Below are 22,041 nucleotides of genomic sequence, written 5' to 3'. Positions count from 1 at the left end.
CTAAACCACTGCACTTGAGCACGGTGATAAAGTTAAATGAAGAAACTGTCCTTTACAGGCTATATAGTTTTCTAATTTGCTTACGATTAGAAAATTTCAACTTTTTAGTCAAATAACATTCAGATAATCTATGTAACACATTTCGCAACTTATCTAGTAGGCAAATGAACCAATCATAACACATGTGAAGACATTTCTAAACACTAGAGTGATCACTGAGAATTTGTATGATGTTGGTGTATGAAACAATTTGGATTCTCATATATGACTTTATTGTTGGTGAGGGGCTCTACATACTTGGTGGTTGATTTATTTGCATGCTGCGAACGCTGCGGCATGTTATGTAGAGATTATATGAACCTTGATAATGATTAAAATGCCGAAATTGTCAATAACAGATTCTGCATTCCGTCATAGTCTACACTTCATTTAAAAATATATCGAAACTGTACACACGTGTACAAAAATGACAGTGAAGTGTTCCCCTTGGTAACAACCAGCTGCCTCTAGAGCTTCATTAGGAGGTTCAATGCCGTTAATGAACTTGCGGTCGATGGCATCAGTCTATAACTGAAGCAGTGAGATATACAAGTGACTATCGGAGAACAGTTTATTTGGGTCCCACTGGAAGGCCTGTACTTCTATCACACATCAAAAGCTATCATGGAAAGGATTTCTGGCGAAGTGTCTTTTGTTTGTGGAAAAGTTAGTCACTTCACTATGAAATTATACGACAAATACACAGTAACATACAGAATAAGTGCCATTAACAGATGAAGGAGCGTTTTGTTTTTCATTTTTAATTTCTTATTGTATTTGGTATTTGTTATGTTGCTGTAAGGTGAATATGTAATTAACGTTTGTAATTCTTTCAGTGGTAGTATGTGAATAAAAAAGACATGAGAATGTTGTCGTTGTTAGAAAATCCGTGACTTGGAATGAATAACATTTCCTATTATAAGCAGCATTTAATTATTTTCTTGAATTTTTTTAACATAAACTGGAGTTGACACACGTCACACGTTAATGGCGGTTTCAATCAATTAAATGCTTGTGGTCTCTCAGTTTTATTCTGAATTTAACAAAGCTGTTTAATATAGTAGTTTTTGCAAAGGATGTGATATCCATTTCGACTGTAAACGAAATGTATCATGATGAATGGTTTTGCCAACTCTCACTAATTAAATGACTGGCGCCTGACATTTAAGGTGACTAATATGATGCACTCACTGATTCACTAACATGGAACCTAGCAGATACCACCAACTCAGAATCATAGTGGAATAATCAGTTGCGTTCCTACTAAGCATTACCTTGGAGCCAAATTAGATTGAAGAAATTAAGGATAACTCATGCATTCGCGGACTACAAGAATGCTCCAAAAGCAATGGACACGTTGTCGGTCCTGAAGCACTGCTGCAGGAGCCAGTAGTGGGTAAAGCCCACTCTGACGTCTGTGTGTATGGCGATCCTGGGCAGGCGACGACTCATTTCACCGTCGATTTACGTGCCGCACTCATACTACACGAATCATCTGCTGGCGTCCTTACTGATGACGTATACTCAACTAGCTTCATCATCATCGTCTGCAATTACCAATTTTCTCTCACACAGCAGAGAGACATGTACATTTGATGGAAAAAAGTATAATAAAGGACAGCAATGAAGAGGTGCATAGTGGTAGTCACTAATAGAAACTATTGATAGATAAAGGTCTATACTAGGCTGCTCTATCGATCACAGTAGTCAGCCGTACACACCAAAGTAATACCTATATGTTATGTCACGTAATTTACCCTAACTTAGGCCATCGAATCGATCTTTCCGTATCTTGTTGAACGTAGGCAAGAATATGTAATTTCTGAGAACATTTCTCTTGGGGAAAGGCAGCAGGTTAGCTACAATACTTTAAAATGGTTTAAAACAGTCCTTACGGCAATAAAATATTTGTTTGTAATAGCAATCGGTATCGGTCACACTATTTACAAGTATAAGAAGATGGAGGGCAATGGCGGTGAACGGAGCAGCTGTTGTGGGTTCACGGATGTCAACTGTCGTTTGTGAGCAGTCGACGTTCGTGGAGCCGCAAGACATGGTCAGTTCACACCCACCTCTTACCATTACGATTTACCTGAGGATGGTCTGAAAATGATCAAATTCTGACCGAAGTCGGTTACCATTATACACAAACAATTTGTTGCCATCAAGGTTGTTTGTAATGCATTTCATCCCTTTCACAGCCTCTAGCTAGAATTTTGTTCACTAACTTTTACTGTCTCTTAACTGAAACAGAAATGTTTTTTCCCAATGGAAACCTCAGGTATCCATTTGTGAATCTTCAGCCATTTTGCGCTCTGCAAGTGCTGCCAACTGTTGGGAAACCAATGAAAATATCAACAACTCAGTGTAGCAGTATACATCAGCTCGTGGCCATCAGAATAAACGGCTGCTTTTGGTTAACTATATTCCACTTGTAAGAGGTCCATGATTAAGGAATTTGTTGTTAGCGCACTCGAGCAGATGTAATTTCGATGGATTGCTCACGCGCTGCCTGCAATATGTAAGCTATAAGAGAATCTCAGACCAAAGAGCAATGTTGACTGCAGTAGGAACTGTGTGTTAGTAGCAGTAAGTAGTTGCTAGCAGTCTGGTGTATCGTGTTGGCTGGGCCGGTCGTGGTGGAGCGATGCCGGAGCCATAGCGTTGTAGTATAAGGTAAAAGCAGCTTCGCGCATATGTAGTATTATTATATCAAGTCCCCTGTAAATGTGTCTAAAGAAATCTCTTAATAATAATCTTTCTGATACAAAGTAGCTTTTGACAATTATTCATTTCAATTTAAAGAATTTACTAATTTCTCCAATCCTTGGTTATCCCGATTATTGAAAGGAAAAATCAGTTGTTTGTTTTTATACATGACAAATCTATCGGGCAGCATTGCACAGAGCTGCGCCAGAAAAATTTCTTATAGGAGCAGATATATAAGCGTTATCCGGCGACCTAATTGAGGTAAGATTTTTCAATTTATTCAGAATGAATTTTCAGGGCCATGACGCAGCACTGCTGACGTCCTAAATTTACCAGTTTAAATTCACAGTCATTATGGAAAGGTTATAATTGAGCGACAATTTTATTGCGAGGTTAGTCACATTGCATTATTGGTAGGTTACGGAATTTATCTGTTGCTAGGTTACGCTAAATGTCAATGTAATGGTTATATTTATTTACTGTTGGGAGGTTTCGGGACTTTTACTGTTTGGAGGTTTCACTAAATGTGACTATTATTCATCTTATTTTTTTTATTGTGGGGAGGTTACACCTGTCGACAACCGGCCAGGATCATATTTTTGTGAATTTCTGAGAGGTAGTCAGTTAGATATCTGCTCTTATTTACTTAATATTAAATTTAGTTTGCATCTGGCGCAAGGCATTTACTAATTTGTCACTCTTTCTTTCACAGATCATCGGCAGTTTATTTCTCTTTGTTGTAATTGTATTTGTTCCATTTTTTCTTTGTCTTTGTTTCATTTTGTGCTTAACTTTGATTTGTGAAAATGCCGCGAAAAACTGCTAACGGTACAGCGCGATGTGCAATGAGTGAAAAAGCTGACTCGAATAATTTGACCGATAATACTATCGACAGTCAGTGTAATAGTGATAATCCTCTAATTACAGATAATCAGTGCGTGCCGATCACTACTAATGACTTTATTACAAATGATGAACAAACACATTCAGTTATGTCCACACTTAATTTAACGGCAAATGATGACGCGGCACGATCCGTTACAATGAACGCTGTCCGGTTTGACACACATGATTGGAAAAATTTACACAGTGAACAGACAAATGTTTCTAACGAAGGTGAACAATGTACTCAAATTAAGTCAGATTTATTTGATTCCGGTGTAGTGACCAACAGTGCACATTCAATTGGCGAACCTTTTCAACAATCAGAAAATGACCAAATGGTTACACAAAACATGACAATTGCAGGTACGCCATCAAACAGCACAGAGAATAGAGTAGGTAACATTGGTATGGATCAAGTTATGGCATTATTGCTACAATTTCATGAATAAAAAAAAACTACTTAATGAAAATCTCAAACAACAACTTGATGAAAGTCTCAATCAACAACTCAATGAATCGAACAAACAACTTCATGAAAATTTCAAACAGTCGAATGAAAACCATGACAGGTAGTTCAAACAAATTAATGAAAAACTTGACACCTCTACTGAACAGATTACAGCGGTTGCGGAGCAATGTAATGAAACTAAAAAACAATTACTTGAGGAAATTAAGGCCTACGCCAGGAATAATAGTGAAGAGATACGCAATACACACGCTGCCACAACTAAATTACTTAGAGATGAAATTAGTGCAGTCGCTAAACAATGTTCAGGCAATGCAACACAGTTACGCGATGAGTTTAAATTAATGTCATCAGAACTTTCACGCACACTGGATGTGAAAGTAGACACGAAATTTGACCAACAGAACAGCCAAATTGAAGAACGCTTTAATCACCACCTACAAAGTAGTGAAACACGCTACCGTAAATTTATACAGGAACAAAACAAAGTAAAGAAACAAGTCATGGAAACTATTACTGTACAGAGACTGGAAGATAAGCGTAAGTTATTTACGAAAGCAAAAACGTACGTGGACAAGAACATTGCTACAGTATCAGACGAAATCAATACTATCAAACAGTTGAACACTGAAATTCATGGTGAAATATCCGATCTAAAAACAAAAACAGATACTAATATTCAGACTTTGAAAAATAAATATACAGTAGACTTTCAGACAATAACCAACAGACTTGAACAAGTAGAATTAATACAGGATCCCGATGCCATTAAAGCAGACGTTAAGAAATTAAACAAAACCAGACGTAAAATGAAGAAACAAATTAATGCTTGTGACGCTAAAAACGACGATCAGGTAAAAGCACTGACTGAAAAATTTGTTGACTTGGCCAGTCGTATTGACATTATCGGAAATAACAATGACACCAAATCAGACGATACGTCACCAGTTTCGTTTAATCAAACACCTGAATTCCAAAACATACAGTAAAGAATCAATGAGATAGGCTCATCCAATAATATATTACTTAGAAAATTGTCATCTTTACAGCAAGAAGTGACAGAGATGAAAAATGTCTCAGCCTCTAACACGCCACAGCATACGCCACTTTCCGAACATTTCTCACACTCACACAGCCAGTATAACTTAGGTAATTTACAGAGAGTACGTGACTTAGAATCCGAAGAGACACAGATGAATAGATTCTCATGCAATCCTGAACTTGCTCAGACATACAGAGAGGATAATTTTGATTACAAACACTTTCTATCTGTTAGGAAATTTAAGGTACTTAATAATGACAGAACACAGATTCATGCTTTGCACTGGATACAACAATTTTCTTTCGCATTTCCACCAGCTCAGCCTGTAATGGAGAAACTAAAATTTATTTGCAGCGCGTAAGAGACCTTAGGCGATTCATTACACATTGATGAATATGTGCCGTAGCGTGCACAGGGCCCCGAGCCGTAGTAGTCCTATTTCATCTTTAGTTTTCTGCACTGCTGCCTTCTCTTTTACTATCCTTTATTTCTATCAAAACAGCTCTTCAACTATCGATCTATCTAGCATTAGGAATTAGTGAAGAAAACCTGATATGACAAGTTTTACCTGAAAGTGACAGTTATCAATATACGCCCCAGGAATGACAACCACCAGAACTTTAATAACAGACAAAATTTTAATTATCAGTATCGTCAAATCATCAGAAACAGCAAACATATTTTGGTAACAATAGAGGCTTTTCCACACAACAACAACAAAACCAGCCGGTTAGCATTCCTAACAAACAATGTAATGTACAAGGTCAACCAAGCTTTAATGTTTCGCCGCCTACACGTATAGCGCCGGCTCCACCAAATAGTAACGCTCAGCAACAAGGAAATCAGTATGTATAGAAAACACAGCCTTTCAACTCCTATCGCAACGCGCCGTATAGCAGTGACTATTATGACAGACGTAAAAGTAATGAGCACAGTTTTCAGCGTAACAGTCGGTCTTACTAGTAGCAGAATCATCCGCTACAACAGATTATCATGAATGAACCAGACAGTCGGTATCACCCCGAACCTAATACGTCAGGACGAAAGAACAGAAGAGTACAAATAGTCGAAATGCCACAGCATCCTTCTGCAAATAACAGCACGACAGAAAGAATTTGACAAGATACATTACAGATTAAATCTTCCAGAAACGTAAGCAATACTTTTGATACACAGACTCTTGTTCACGAAAATGTTATTACTTTTGACGACATCCGAGACACACTTTTGCATGAAAATCCAGTTATTCAAAAAACAATTTCCCACCCTGTCATTGAAGTAAAGATTGGATCATCCACATTTTCAGCAGTAATCGATTCTGGATCACCTATGTCAGTTATAAATGAAGAAACCTTCAACGAATGTAACAAAGAGAATATTTATCCTACGGTACCATTAGGCAAAACTATAGTAAAAGAAGCAATATCTAGTAAAGGAGTAAAAGTAAAATTACAGACACACCTATCATTTTGTATTGCAGGTCATACGTTTCATTCAAATTTTAGGATTGTTCCCTTATTGAAAACAGACGTTATTTTAGGTACGAATTTTCTGGTACAACACGACGCAATTATTGACTTTCAAAATTCCTATTTAATGTTAAAGGATGAAAATGTACAACTGGCATTAGAATTAAAGCACTCTTTATCTGCAGAAGAACAAACAATTAATCGGACAGAGGTCATTTCTGCATCACGTAACATAGACTGTCATTCCACATTGTTCACAGATACGTATGTTCACAACTACAATACACCAGACGAAGCCAACTATGACGTTATGCAAATCATTTCTGATAAAGTGAAGCAAAGCAGTGCAAATAGAGACGACGAACGTACAGAGCTACGCAAAATTCTTTTACAGCAAGCTCCAGTTTTTGACAACGTCCCTGGTACTATGCCCGGTTTCATGTATGAATTTCAAGTTAAACAGCACGACACGTTTAAAGCCAGACATTATCCTTTTCCATATATTCACAGAGAACAAGTTAAGAAAGAATTGCAAGCTATGCTTGACCAAGGAATTATTGAACCGGCAGTTAGTCCGAACAGAAACCAGCTCCATATTGTTAAGAAAAAGGATGGATCACTTCGCCTCGTACTTGATTCGCGTCACATCGATGACATTATTATTAATGAAACAGATCGCCCACAAACACTAGAAGATCTAGAGAAATTTCATGGTACTGCTATTTATTCCACATTAGATTTGAAATCGACATTCTGGCAAATTCAGCTCCATCCGAACTGCAGAAAGTACACAGCATTTCTCTGTTTTGGTGATTGTTATAAATTTTGCAAATTACCGTTCGGTTTAACAATGTCTTCAGCAGCATTTATCCGCGATTTGAATACTACACTTCCTACAGAACTTAAAGACCGAATCACAACGTATATAGACGACATCCGTATTGCAGAAGCTAACTGGTCTGAACACAATTTGATTCTGGAACAAGTGTTGCAAACTTTTCGTGCACAAGGACTGACAGTAAATCTTAGCAAATCACGCTTCGGGAAAATTTCCATAAAATTTCTTGGACATGTAATTTCAGCAGAAGGCATTGAGCCTGAACCGGAAAAACGTCAAGGTTTACGTGACATTACTGTTCCAACGACGAAAAAACAACTACGCAGCTTTCTTGGATTAATTAACTTTTTCCGTATATTTATTCATTACTCTGCTTTAGACACCCCTAGATTATGCCAGTTGACGGGTAAAAACTCTATTTGGTCATGGGATAACCAAGTACATTCTGAATTTGTTAATCTGAAACTTGCTTTGTTGAATGCACCTCTTTTATCACACCCAGATCTTACTAGAAATTTTTCCATTGCCACCGACAGTTCTAACACCGCTTTAGGCGTACACATTTTTCAGGAAATTGAAGAAGATGGTACTACAACAAGTAAAAGCATCGCCTTTGCAAGTCGCATTCTATCACATACTGAAAGCAATTATTGTGTTACAGAACTTGAAACATCATGTGTTGTATGGGCATTTACGAGATTTAGGCATTTTCTCTATGGAAGACATAGTACCGTTTACACAGATCATAGATCTATACAGTCTTTACTTTCAGCTAAATTGACAAATGACAGGTTAAGCAGATGGAAACTTTATTTACAGGAATTTAATTTTACAATTGTTCACATTCGCGGTACACAAAATATTGTAGCAGACGCACTATCCCGCTCTCTCAGCAACAATCAGCAAAACATCGCAACCAACTTCTGCCAAGCAAATTTTAGTGTCATGTATATTCAACAAGTCGCATTTGAAAATTTCATTTATTCTTCATTACGAGACATAGCACAAGAACAGAGCAAAGACAACGTGTGGAAATAAATTAAACCCCTTTGGCAAGATAAGAATAATGTTACCATTAGAAACCATTTTACTGTACGCAATAATATTGTTTCGCCGCTCTCACCCTGACAGCAACAACTGATTATTATGTATTCCTGACGAGCTTGTTAACAAATTAATTTGGTATACTCATTTAAGTTACGCACATTATGGAGCCAGAAAATGTTTTCTTAAACTGAGGCAGAACATCGAAAAACGGTTTCGACGAGTTTTAGCGTCATGTAAAATCTGCCAGAAAGCTAAGTCAGACACGACTTCACATATTCCTCCGTTACATCCTGGTGTACCCGTGAAATTGAGAAAATATGGCCGCTGTAGACATTTTTGGTCCGATTCCCAGAACTAATAGCGGTTTTGGTTACGTCTTTGTCGCTGTTGAACTCACTTCGAAATTTATTACCTTCACTCCGTTACGCAAAGCTACTGCTAAATCTGTTTCGAATGCATTTGTAAAACGTTTTCTATTTCATGTGGGGCATGCATTGAAAGTAATTTCCGACAATGGACCACAATTTCGATCTGCAATATGGACACGTATGTTACGAGCTAGAAACATTTCTCCGATCCATACATCCAGGTATCACGCTTCTTCGAACCCTTGTGAACGACTGATGTAAGAAATTGGTAAACTGTATTAAAATTATTAACAGCCGACCAGTTGCAATGGATAAAGAATTGGTAAACTGTGTAGACTATAATATTATAAAAAAGTATATTGACTGGAATACACACATACTATAATTCCAGTATGTAATTAACTCCATACCAAATGAATCTACTATGTTATCTCCGACTGTTATATTGAAAAATGTTGAACCACCTAACAAAATTAAAGAATTAGTATCTTTTCCTACATCTCGTCGACTACGTCACCATGAAATAATTGACATTGCGCTCAACAATATCAAACGTGCCGCAGAGCACCGGAGAAGACAGCAAAAACAGGTTTGTACAAGCCGTGACTTTCACATAGGACAGAAGATATTAGTACGTACGCACTATTTATCCAACAGAGGAAAGAGTAGATGCAGTAAAGTTGAGCTTCTATACGCAGGTCCATACAGAATTCGCAGCATTCCTCACCCCAATGTAGTACATGTCGAAAGTTTGAGAACCAGAAAAAGCAAAGGCAATCACCATGTCTCCAGTATTAAACCTTTTATTGAATGAGCATACTTTATGATTTGTCACACCGTAATGTCATTTCCTGATATTTATATGGCTGCTTATGCAATTATATTTATGTGACTACTTACTGATAATGATTGTATTTTTTTTTCTTGGCAAGCACCCGGCAAGGTAAGGTTGGCAGGTCGCTTTTCTTGTCGTTAGACATCAGACTGTGCACATATTTCATTATTTGTGCATGTAAGATTGTTTTCCTATCGAAAGTAGAATTTTTGTCTGTATGCACTATGAAATGTTTAAGATGTAACAAACACCAGTTGACTTTGACATTTTGCCATATGATATCTCAAGGGCTTGACTGTTCTACATTTTTTGCTACTACATTATGATACTGTGTATACATTTTTTGCACTTGAAAACTTTATATGTTTTTGACGTAATACGTTTTCTGTCATGCTATGTTGTATGCTTAGTCGTATCACTAGAAACAAGTTTTTATTTAATAGGTATATGATTTAAATGCAACATATTAATCCTTATTCATCTTTTTCAGAAAGCAATGATGTGTAAAAGAAATAAGTTAAACAAACTACAGTGGTTTACTATGAAACGGAAATTTTACCATCGGAATGAACGAAAGAAAATGCAATATCTTGTCATGAAGAGTAAATGGATCAGAATTAACAAGCACTAACCAGAATATACTATACACATCGTATGATAGCAGGCTTGACTAATTATTTTTCTTTCAGAATACGAGGCGATTGATGCAGGCTGTCAGACAGAACTACACATTTTAATTTTAGTGAGGAAATATGCTAGAAGTAAGAAGCACTATACTATGAATAGTTGTATGAAGTAAATGGTTATATGAATAATGAATAATGAAGTGTCTATTTCTTTGCAGATGATGATAATGATGAAGTTATGGTAACATGAATATTGAAGTTTTTCTTTGCAGACGATGATAATGATAAAGATTTACATTTACTATTAGTTAAGAGATGCTATGTTGTTATTAAAGTATTTGTTGCAGTTCCTTTTGACAGTATGTCTTATGTTGCATAGTATAATGACTGAATGTTTTGGGAAAGACAGCTAGAGTACATACATTATAAGTACACATTTCATTACCTGTTAATTCGAAGTTTACTTCTTTTCAGCATAATATGAATACATTTCTTCTTTCAGCTCAATAATCCACTTTGTATTTTTTCCAGGAGAAGCTTTTCATGATACTAATATGCTATAAGCACTTAATTATTAAATCTATTCTAGTACTTACATTTTTACCCAGTTGTGTCTATCATTTATGAATGTGATCACATATACAGTACTTTTTTCATAATCTTGCTACAGTTGACTCATGACGAATGACGTTATTAATCCTTATTTCCAGCAATAAGTCAAAAGCAAATATCTCCATGCCCCAGCAATTATCGATCCCAACGCAATGCATTGATAGCACACACAAAAAAAAAAAAATAGTTACCCGTCCCAACTATTACCAGTATACAAACAAATAATGCTAACAGTTTAAGATATATTTTTAATCCTAAATATAATGCAAATTTTTCTGATGTATTGATTCCATTATGTCTATGTATTAGTGGACTGCAGACCTTGAGTAATAGTTACAATGTCTTACATTTTAAATATGTCTTATGTCACTTACATGATAACATATATAAACACTAATAGCTTGTTGCTACACGCAATAACTCTTGTTTTGAATGATGACTTCTGAATAATACTGAATGATGTTTTGTAATACTGTATAAATGCTATACCAATGATCACTGTAATGAGATAACTTATGCATAACTGAATGCCAATGATAACTGTAATATGATGACTTATGCATAAATGCTATGTGAATAATTTCTGTAGATAATATTTTGTTATACTCTATAAATGCTATGCCAATAATCACTGTAATGAGATGACTTATGATGCCAATGATGACTGAAATATGAAGACTTATGCATAAATGCTATGCCAATAATTATCTCTTGTTTTGAATGATGAGCCCGCATCTCGAGGTCGTGCGGTAGCGTTCTCGCTTTCCACGCCCGGGTTCCTGGGTTCGATTCCCAGCGGGGTCAGGGATTTTCTCTGCCTCGTGATGGCTGGGTGTTGTGTGCTGTCCTTAGGTTAGTTAGGTTTAAGTAGTTCTAAGTTCTAGGGGACTGATGACCATAGATGTTAAGTCCCATAGTGCTCAGAGCCATTTGAACCATTTTTTTAAATGATGACTTCTGAATAATGCATAAAAATGCTTTGTAACTGGCCAATGAGTGCCAATAATTACTGTAATGAGATGATGTATGATGCCAATGATTACTGTAATGAGATGACTTATGAATGATGTTTTGTAACATTGCATAATTGTATGCCAATGATTACTGTGATGAGACGACTTATGCATAAATGAATGCCAATGATTACTGTTAGAAGATGACTTATGCAGAAATGCTATGCCACTAATTACTGTAATTAGATGACTCATGATTAATGTTCGGTAATACTCCATTCAAATTACAGAAATGTTTAGTAACTGGGCAATGAGTGCCAATAATTATTCAAATCGGTTGATACACTAGTGTAATTCTGAATGATGACTAGCATAAGACTTAATGTCCTTCACCATCTGACCTAATTACCAGCAATTACTGCAATATCTGTATGTCCTGTCCATCCTCATGATCATGGTTTCTGCACTAATTATACGTTGCTGAAAGAGTATGGATTCTACCAGAATGTGGTGTTGACATATCAAGCTGTCCACCCTCTTGAACGATGGAGATGTTGTTATGGTCCTGCTGTTTAGTGTACCTAATGTACTACCAAAATGATAACATACAAAATTAATGCAACATTTCAGTGTCTTGGCTACACTGATAAATACTTCAGGAAGAGAACTTCAGATTGTGTCACTTGGTGTTGTGCTTCTGTAGAAAGATATGGACTTTCAGCACAGCTATGTGCAACCCACTGTGTACAACCATGGTGCTATCCTTCCCATTCCTTTCCTTTTTCTTGTAAAATGTTAAAGACTTTTACAGTGCGTGTGCACTTTATTTCATTTGTTAATGTTTTCAGTTCTTGTAAAATGCTAAAGACTTTTACAGTGTGTGTGCACTTTATTTCATTTGTTAATGTTTTAGTTCTTGTAAAAACAAAATGGTAAAGACTTATACAGTGTGTGTGCACTTCATTTCATTTGTTAATATGATCAGTTCTCCTAAATATGCTAAAGACTTTTACAGTGCGTGTGCACTTTATTTCATTTGTTAATGTCTTCAGTTCTTGTAAAAAAAATTCTAAGGACTTATATAGTGTGTGTGCACTTCATTTCATTTGTTAATATGATCAGTTGTCCTAAATATGCTAAAGACTTATACAGTGTGTGTGCACTTCATTTCATTTGTTAATATGATCAGTTGTCCTAAATATGCTAAAGACTTTTACAGTGTGTGTGCACTTTATTTCCTTTCTTAATGTATCCAGTTCTTGTAAAATGCTAAGGACTTTTACAGTGTGTATGCACTTTATTTCACTCCTTCATATGCCTAATTCATGTAAAAATGCTAAAGAGTTATACAGTACTTGTGCACTTTATGATATTTGTTAATACATTTTGTACTCATTGCGTATACATTTTGTCTTTTTTTAATATGTTCTGCACTTATCAATAATGTATATACTCTGTGCTGTAGCCTTAGTAAACTAAATATATTATAGAAAAATTTGTTCCTCATGGCAAGTCCAATTGACTCACCATCGCTGCCAAATTTTTGCCCCCCCCCACCCCAGTGGAGGATTATGTAAGAGGTCCATGATTAAGAAATTTGTTGTTAGCGCACTCGAGCAGATGTAATTTACATAGATTGCTCACGCGCTGCCTGTGATACGTAAGCTATAAGAGAATCTCAGACCAAAGAGCAGTGTTGACTGCAGTACGAACTGTGTGTTAGTAGCAGTAAGTAGTTGCTAGCAGTCTGGTTCAAGTAGGAATGAATAACCTGATACTATCAACCACACATTCGACTGGTTGTTTATGCAACTCACCTCCATTTTTTTTTTCACGAAAGAATTTCTTTGATTGAGCTGTGAGTCATCCGCCAGGCTACCTGTCATGCCTCCCACCACTATTTCACTTTCATTGAAATCACAATTTCTTAATTTCTGTATGGTTACCCTATTACAAGCTCACATCTCTTTGTTAGTAAGTAGACACTGATTGAAGAATTCACATTTTAAATAAATCGAAAACATAGCTATGCAAATTCTGTTTCGTTTACCAAAATCTCTGCCAAATAGAATATCTGATCTAATTTCAGTGACAATTTGTATTATTCTCTTTACCAGGAATCGATTAAACATTATTTTATTATTACTGCAATTGACTTTCAGTAGGCTTACTACTTTCAAACATGTTTTATTACCCAGTGTTTGGTAACGTTTCTTTGAATCAGAGCCTGGAAACACACTGCAATCACCTGGGCTCAGATTTTTATGCAACATCAGCACGCAAAATAAGTAAATATCTATACAATAAACAACGCTCAGTTATGTAAGAAAATGCACATGGTTATGAAATTTACTAATAAATGTACCATTATAATATAATTTCAACTGAAATTTTCTTATAAGTTACACCGTGCCCTGCTACATAATCTCAATATGCAGTTAAATGTGCCAGAAACACGAAAAGTATGAGACAGTGGTAAGAGGTCCATGATAAAAAATTTGTTGCTAGCGCACTTGAACAGATGTAATTTCGATGGATTGCTCACGCGCTGCCTGCGACATGAAAGCTATGAGAGAATCTCAGACCAAAGAGCAGTGTTGACTGCAGTAGGAACTGTGTGTTAGTAGCAGTAAGTAGTAGCTAGCAGTCTGGTGTATCGTGTTGGCTGGGCCGGTCGTGGTGGAGCGGTGGCGGAGCCTGAGCGTTGTAGCATAAGGTAAAAGCAGCCTCGCGCATATGTAGTATTGTTATATCAAGTTCCATGTAAATGTTTTAAAAAATCTCTTAAAAATAATCTTTCTCATAAAAAGTAACTGTTGACAATCATTCATTTCAATTTTAAGAATTTACTAATTTCTCCTATCCATGGTCATCCCGATTATTGCAAAGAAAAATCAGTTGTTCTTTTTATACATGACAGATCTATCGGCCAGCAGTGCACTCGGCTGTGCCAGAAAAATATCTTATAAGATCAGATATATATGCGTTATCCGTCGACCTTATTGAGGTTAGAAATTTCTATTTATTCAGAATGATCTTTCAGGGCCATGACGCAGCACTGCTGACGTCTAAAATTTATCAGTTTAAATTCACAGTCAATTATTGAAAGATTATAAGTGAGCGACAATTTTATCGAGAGGTATGTCACATTGTATTATTGGTAGGTTACGCTAAATGTCAATGTTATGGTTATATTTTTTACTGTTGGGAGGTTTCGGAACTTTTACTGTTTGGAGGTTACACTAAATGTGAATATTATTTATATTTATTTTATTTTGTGGGGAGGTTACACTTGTTGACAACCGGCCAGGATCGTATTTTTGTGAATTTCTGAGAGAGGTAGTTAGATATCTGCTCTTATCTACATCTACATCTATACTCCACGAGCCACCTTACGGTGTGTGGAGGAGGGTACTTATTGTACCACTATCTGATCCCCCCTTCCCTGTTCCATTCACGAATTGTGCGTGGGAAGAACGACTGCTTGTAAGTCTCCGTATTTGCTCTAATTTCTCGGATCTTTTCGTTGTGATCATTACGCGAGATATATGTGGGCGGTAGTAATATGTTGCCCATCTCTTCCCGGAATGTGCTCTCTCGTAATTTCAATAATAAACCTCTCCGTATTGCGTAACGCCTTTCTTGAAGTGTCCGCCACTGGAGCTTGTTCAGCATCTCCGTAACGCTCTCGCGCTGACTAAATGTCCCCATGACGAATCGCGCTGCTTTTCGCTGGATCATGTCTATCTCTTCTATTAATCCAACCTGGTAAGGGTCCCATACTGATGAGCAATACTCAAGAATCGGACGAACAAGCGTTTTGTAAGCTACTTCTTTCGTCGATGAGTCACATTTTCTTAGAATTCTTCCTATGAATCTCAACCTGGTGCCTGCTTTTCCCACCATTTGTTTTATGTGATCATTCCACTTCAGATCGCTCCGGATAGTAACTCCTAAGTATTTTACGGTCGTTACCGCTTCCAATGATTTACCACCTATGGCATAATCGTACTGGAATGGATTTCTGCCCCTATGTATGCGCATTATATTACATTTATCTACGTTTAGGGAAAGCTGCCAGCTGTCGCACCATTCATTAATCCTCTGCAGGTCTTCCTGGAGTACGTACGAGTCTTCTGATGTTGCTACTTTCTTGTAGACAACCGTGTCATCTGCAAATAGCCTCACGGAGCTACCGATGTTGTCAACTAAGTCATTTATGTATATTGTAAACAATAAAGGTCCTATCACGCTTCCTTGCGGTACTCCCGAAATTACCTCTACATCTGCAGATTTTGAACCGTTAAGAATGACATGTTGTGTTCTTTCTTCTAGGAAATCCTGAATCCAATCACAAACCTGGTCCGATATTCCGTAAGCTCGTATTTTTTTCACTAAACGTAAGTGCGGAACCGTATCAAATGCCTTCCTGAAGTCCAGGAATACGGCATCAATCTGCTCGCCAGTGTCTACGGCACTGTGAATTTCTTGGACAAATAGGGCGAGCTGAGTTTCACATGATCTCTGTTTGCGGAATCCATGTTGGTTATGTTGAAGGAGATTTGTATTATCTAAGAACGTCATAATACGAGAACATAAAACATGTTCCATTATCCTACAACAGATTGACGTAAGCGAAATAGGCCTATAATTATTCGCATCTGATTTATGACCCTTCTTGAAAATGGGAACGACCTGCGCTTTCTTCCAGTCGCTAGGTACTTTACGTTCTTCCAGAGATCTACGATAAATTGCTGATAGCAAGGGGGCAAGTTCTTTAGCATAATCACTGTAGAATCTTACGGGTATCTCGTCTGGTCCGGATGCTTTTCCGCTACTAAGTGATAGCAGTTGTTTTTCAATTCCGATATCGTTTATTTCAATATTTTCCATTTTGGCGTCCGTGCGACGGCTGAAGTCAGGGACCGTGTTACGATTTTCCGCAGTGAAACAGTTTCGGAACACTGAATTCAGTATTTCTGCCTTTCTTCGGTCGTCCTCTGTTTCGGTGCCATCGTGGTCAACGAGTGACTGAATAGGGGATTTAGATCCGCTTACCGATTTTACATATGACCAAAACTTTTTAGGGTTCTTGTTTAGATTGTTTGCCAATGTTTTATGTTCGAATTCGTTGAATGCTTCTCTCATTGCTCTCTTTACGCTCTTTTTCGCTTCGTTCAGCTTTTCCTTATCAGCTGTGATTCGACTACTCTTAAACCTATGATGAAGCTTTCTTTGTTTCCGTAGTACCTTTCGTACATGATTATTATACCACGGTGGATCTTTCCCCTCGCTTTGGACCTTAGTCGGTACGAACTTATCTAAGGCGTACTGGACGATGTTTCTGAATTTTTTCCATTTTTGTTCCACATCCTCTTCCTCAGAAATGAACGTTTGATGGTGGTCACTCAGATATTCTGCGATTTGTGCCCTATCACTCTTGTTAAGCAAATATATTTTCCTTCCTTTCTTGGCATTTCTTATTACACTTGTAGTCATTGATGCAACCACTGACTTATGATCACTGATACCCTCTTCTACATTCACGGAGTCGAAAAGTTCCGGTCTATTTGTTGCTATGAGGTCTAAAACGTTAGCTTCACGAGTTGGTTCTCTAACTATCTGCTCGAAGTAATTCTCGGACAAGGCAGTCAGGATAATGTCACAAGAGTCTCTGTCCCTGGCTCCAGTTCTGATTGTGTGACTATCCCATTCTATACCTGGTAGATTGAAGTCTCCCCCTATTACAATAGTATGATCACGAAACTTCTTCACGACGTTCTGCAGGTTCTCTCTGAGGCGCTCAACTACTACGGTTGCTGATGCAGGTGGTCTATAGAAGCATCCGACTATGATATCTGACCCACCTTTGATACTTAACTTAACCCAGATTATTTCACATTCGCATTCGCTAATAACTTCACTGGATATTATTGAATTCTTTACTGCTATAAATACTCCTCCACCATTGGCGTTTATCCTATCCTTGCGGTATATATTCCATTCTGTGTCTAGGATTTAGTTACTGTTCACTTCCGGTTTTAACCAACTTTCCGTTCCTAATACTATATGCGCACTATTTCCTTCAATAAGCGATACTAATTCAGGAACCTTGCCCTGGATACTCCTGCAGTTTACCAATATTACGTTAACTTTTCCTGTTTTTGGTCTCTGAGGACGGACGTTCTTTATCAACGATGCTGATGTTCTCTCTGGTAAGCCGTCAGGTATTTTATCGTTTCGCCCAAGGGGGGGTCCCTCTGACCTAAAAAACCCCCGTGTGCACGCCACACGTACTCTGCTACCCTAGTAGCTGCTTCCGGTGTGTAGTGCACGCCTGACCTGTCTAGGGGGGCCCTACAGTTCTCCACCCAATAACGGAGGTCGATGAACTTGCAACCATTATAGTCGCAGAGTCGTCTGAGCCTCTGGTTTAGACCCTCCACACGGCTCCAAACCAGAGGACCGCGATCGACTCTGGGCACTATGCTGCAGATATTAAGCTCAGCTTGCACTCCGCGTGCGATGCTGGTTGTCTTCACCAAATCAACCAGCCGCCGGAAGGAACCAAGGATGGCCTCAGAACCCAAGCGGCAGGCGTCATTCGTTCCGACATGTGCTACTATCTGCAGCCGGTCACACCCAGTGCGTTCAATAGCTGCCGGAAGGGCCTCCTCCACATTACGGACGAGACCCCCCGGCAAGCACACCGAGTGCACACTGGCATTCTTCCCCGACCTACCCGCTATTTTCCTGAGGGGCTCCATAACCCGCCTAACGTTGGAGCTCCCTATAACTAATAGGCCCGCCCTCTGTGACTGTCGGGACCTTACTTAATATTAAATTTAGTTTGCATCTGGCGCAAGGCATTTACTAATTTGTCACTCTTTCTTTCACAGATCATCGGCAGTTTATTTCTCTTTGTTGTAATTGTATTTGTTCCATTTTTTCTTTGTCTTTGTTTCATTTTGTGCTTAACTTTGATTTGTGAAAATGCCGCGAAAAACTGCTAACGGTACAGCGCGATGTGCAATGAGTGAAAAAGCTGACTCGAATAATTTGACCGATAATACTATCGACAGTCAGTGTAATAGTGATAATCCTCTAATTACAGATAATCAGTGCGTGCCGATCTCTACTAATGACTTTATTACAAATGATGAACAAACACATTCAGTTATGTCCACACTTAATTTAACGGCAAATGATGACGCGGCACGATCCGTTACAATGAACGCTGTCCAGTTTGACACACATGATTGGAAAAATTTACACAGTGAACAGACAAATGTTTCTAACGAAGGTGAACAATGTACTCAAATTAAGTCAGATTTATTTAATTCCGGTGTAGTGACCAACAGTGCACATCCAAGTGGTAAACCTTTTCTAGAATCAGACAATGACCAAATGGTTACACAAAACGTGACACAAGCAGATACACCATCACACAGCACAGAGAATAGAGTAGGTAATATTGGCATGGATCAAGTTATGGCATTATTGCTACAAATTAATGAATCGGACAAACAACTTAATGAAAATTTCAAACAGTTGAATGAAAAACAGGACAACCTCAATGAATCGAACAAACAACTTAATGAAAAACAAGACAACAATTTCAAACAGCTTAGTGAACAGATTACAGTCCTTGCTGTGCAATGGCATGATACTAAAGAGCAATTACGCGAGGAAATTAAGGCTTGTGCTAGGAACAGTAGTGAAGAAATTAGATCTGTTGCACAAGAATTAAGTAATACGCAAGCAGCCACAACAAAATTACTTAGAGATGAAATTAGTGCAGTTGCTAAACAATGTTCAGAAAACGCAACACACTTACGCGACGAATTTAAATTAATGTCAGCAGAACTTTCACGCACACTGGATGCGTAAGTAGACACGAAATTTGACCAACAGAAAAGCCAAATTGAAGAACGCTTTAATCACCACCTACAAAGCAGTGAAACGCGCTACCGTAAATTTATACAGGAACAGAATAAAGTAAAGAAACAAGTCATGGAAACAATTACTGCACAGAGACAGGAAGATAAGCGTAAAATGTTTACGAATGTAAAAACATACGTAGACAACAATATTGCTACAGTATCAGACGAAATCAAACAGTTGAACACCGAACTGCATGATGAAATCTCCGATCTTAAAACAAAAACAGACACACACCATTAGACTTTCAGACAATGACCAACAGACTTGTGAAGTTGGAACTAATACAGGATCCCGATGTCATCAAAGCAGACGTTAAGAAATTGAACAAAACCACACGTAAAATACAAAAAACAAATTAATGCTTGGGACACTAAAAACGACGATCACGTAAAAGCACTGACTGAAAAATTTGATGAATTGGCCAGTCGTATTGACGTTATCGAAAATAACAATGACATCAAATCAGACGATGACAGTCAGTGAGATAGGTTAGTCCAACAATACATTGCGTAGAAAATTGTCATCTTTACAGCAAGAAGTGACAGAAATAAAAAAAATTTCAGCCTCTAACACGTCACCGCATATGCCACATTCTGAACATTTGTCACAATTACACAACCAGTCACAGACAAACAGATTGTCATACAATCCTGAACCTGTTCAGACATTCAGAGACGATAATTTTGATTACAAGCACATTCTATCCGTTAGGAAATTTAGGGTATTTAAAAATGACAGAACACAGATTCACCCTTTGGATTGGATACAACAATTTAGCTTTGCTCTTCCACCAACTTGGCATATAACACACAAATTTGAACTTATTTGCAGTTTTTTGGAAGGCGAACCGGCAACTCGTATGAGACCGATCGCGAGACAATGTTACTCGGTAGAAGAATTTCAGAATGCTTTTCTGTCAGCGTACTGGTCGAAGACGACACAGCACGGAATCAAGGATCAATTAATTAGCGTACCGAATTACGAGAACTCAAATTTTCCCACTGTCATGCAATTTTTTGAACACATGGTACAACAAAACCAATACTTAAGTGAGCCATACAGTGAATCAATACTTATCCACTTATGTATTTCTAAATTGCCACGATCGTTAAGAGTATCACTTTTAACAGCACAGCAGAAAGAAAATATTTCGGCATTTAGAGATCTGTTACAGCTTTTGGAAGTTCAGCAATCACATTATTCTTTCATATACAAAATAATTTTTTCACATCATACTCAAGGCCAACCAACATACAGTAATTACGATCAGCCACGCTATTTCAATAGCAAAGGTAATAGACGCTCCAGGAACGACAACCACCAGAACTTTAATAACAGACAAAATTTTAATTATCAGTATCGTCAATATTATCAGCAACAGGAAACACATTTTGGTAACAATAGAGGTTTTTCCCCCACAACAGCAACAAAACCAGCCCGTTAGTATACCTAACCAACAATGTAATGTGCAAGGTCAACCAAGCTTTAATGTTTCACCTCCTACACGTATAGCGTCGGCTTCACCAAATAGTAACGCACCGCAACAAGGAAATCAGTACGTACAGAAAACACATCATTTCAATTCCTATCGCAAAGCGCCGTATAGCAATGACTATCATGACAGACGTAAAAGTAATGAGCACAGATTTCACCGTACATTTAATAACAGTAGGTCTTACCAGCATCAAAATCATCCGCAACAACAGTTTATCATGAATGAACCAGACAGTAGGTATCATCCCGAACCTAATGCGCCAGGACGAAATAACAGAACAGTACAAATAGTTGAAATGCCACAGCATCCTACCGTAAATAACGGCACGTCAGAAAGAATTTGACTAGATACAGTACAGGTTGCATCTTCCAACAACGTAAGCACTACTTTTGACAAGCAGAATGTTGTTCACGAAAATGTTATTACTTTTGACGACATCCGAGACACTCTTTTGCATTAAAAACCTGTTATTCAAAAAACCGTTTCCCACCCTGTCATTGAAGTAAAGATTGGATCATCCACATTTTCAGCAGTAATCGGTTCTGGATCACCTATGTCAGTTATAAATGAAGAAACCTTCAATGAATGTAACAAAGAGAATATTTATCCTACGTTACCATTAGTCAAACTAAAGTAAAAGGAGCTGTATCTAGTAAAGAAGTCGATGTAAAATTACAGACACACTTATCATTTCGTATTGCAGGTCATACGTT

Source organism: Schistocerca nitens, chromosome 5, assembly GCF_023898315.1.
Source record: "Schistocerca nitens isolate TAMUIC-IGC-003100 chromosome 5, iqSchNite1.1, whole genome shotgun sequence".
Classification (NCBI taxonomy): Eukaryota; Metazoa; Arthropoda; class Insecta; order Orthoptera; family Acrididae; genus Schistocerca; species Schistocerca nitens.
This window is presented reverse-complemented; position numbering follows the sequence as displayed.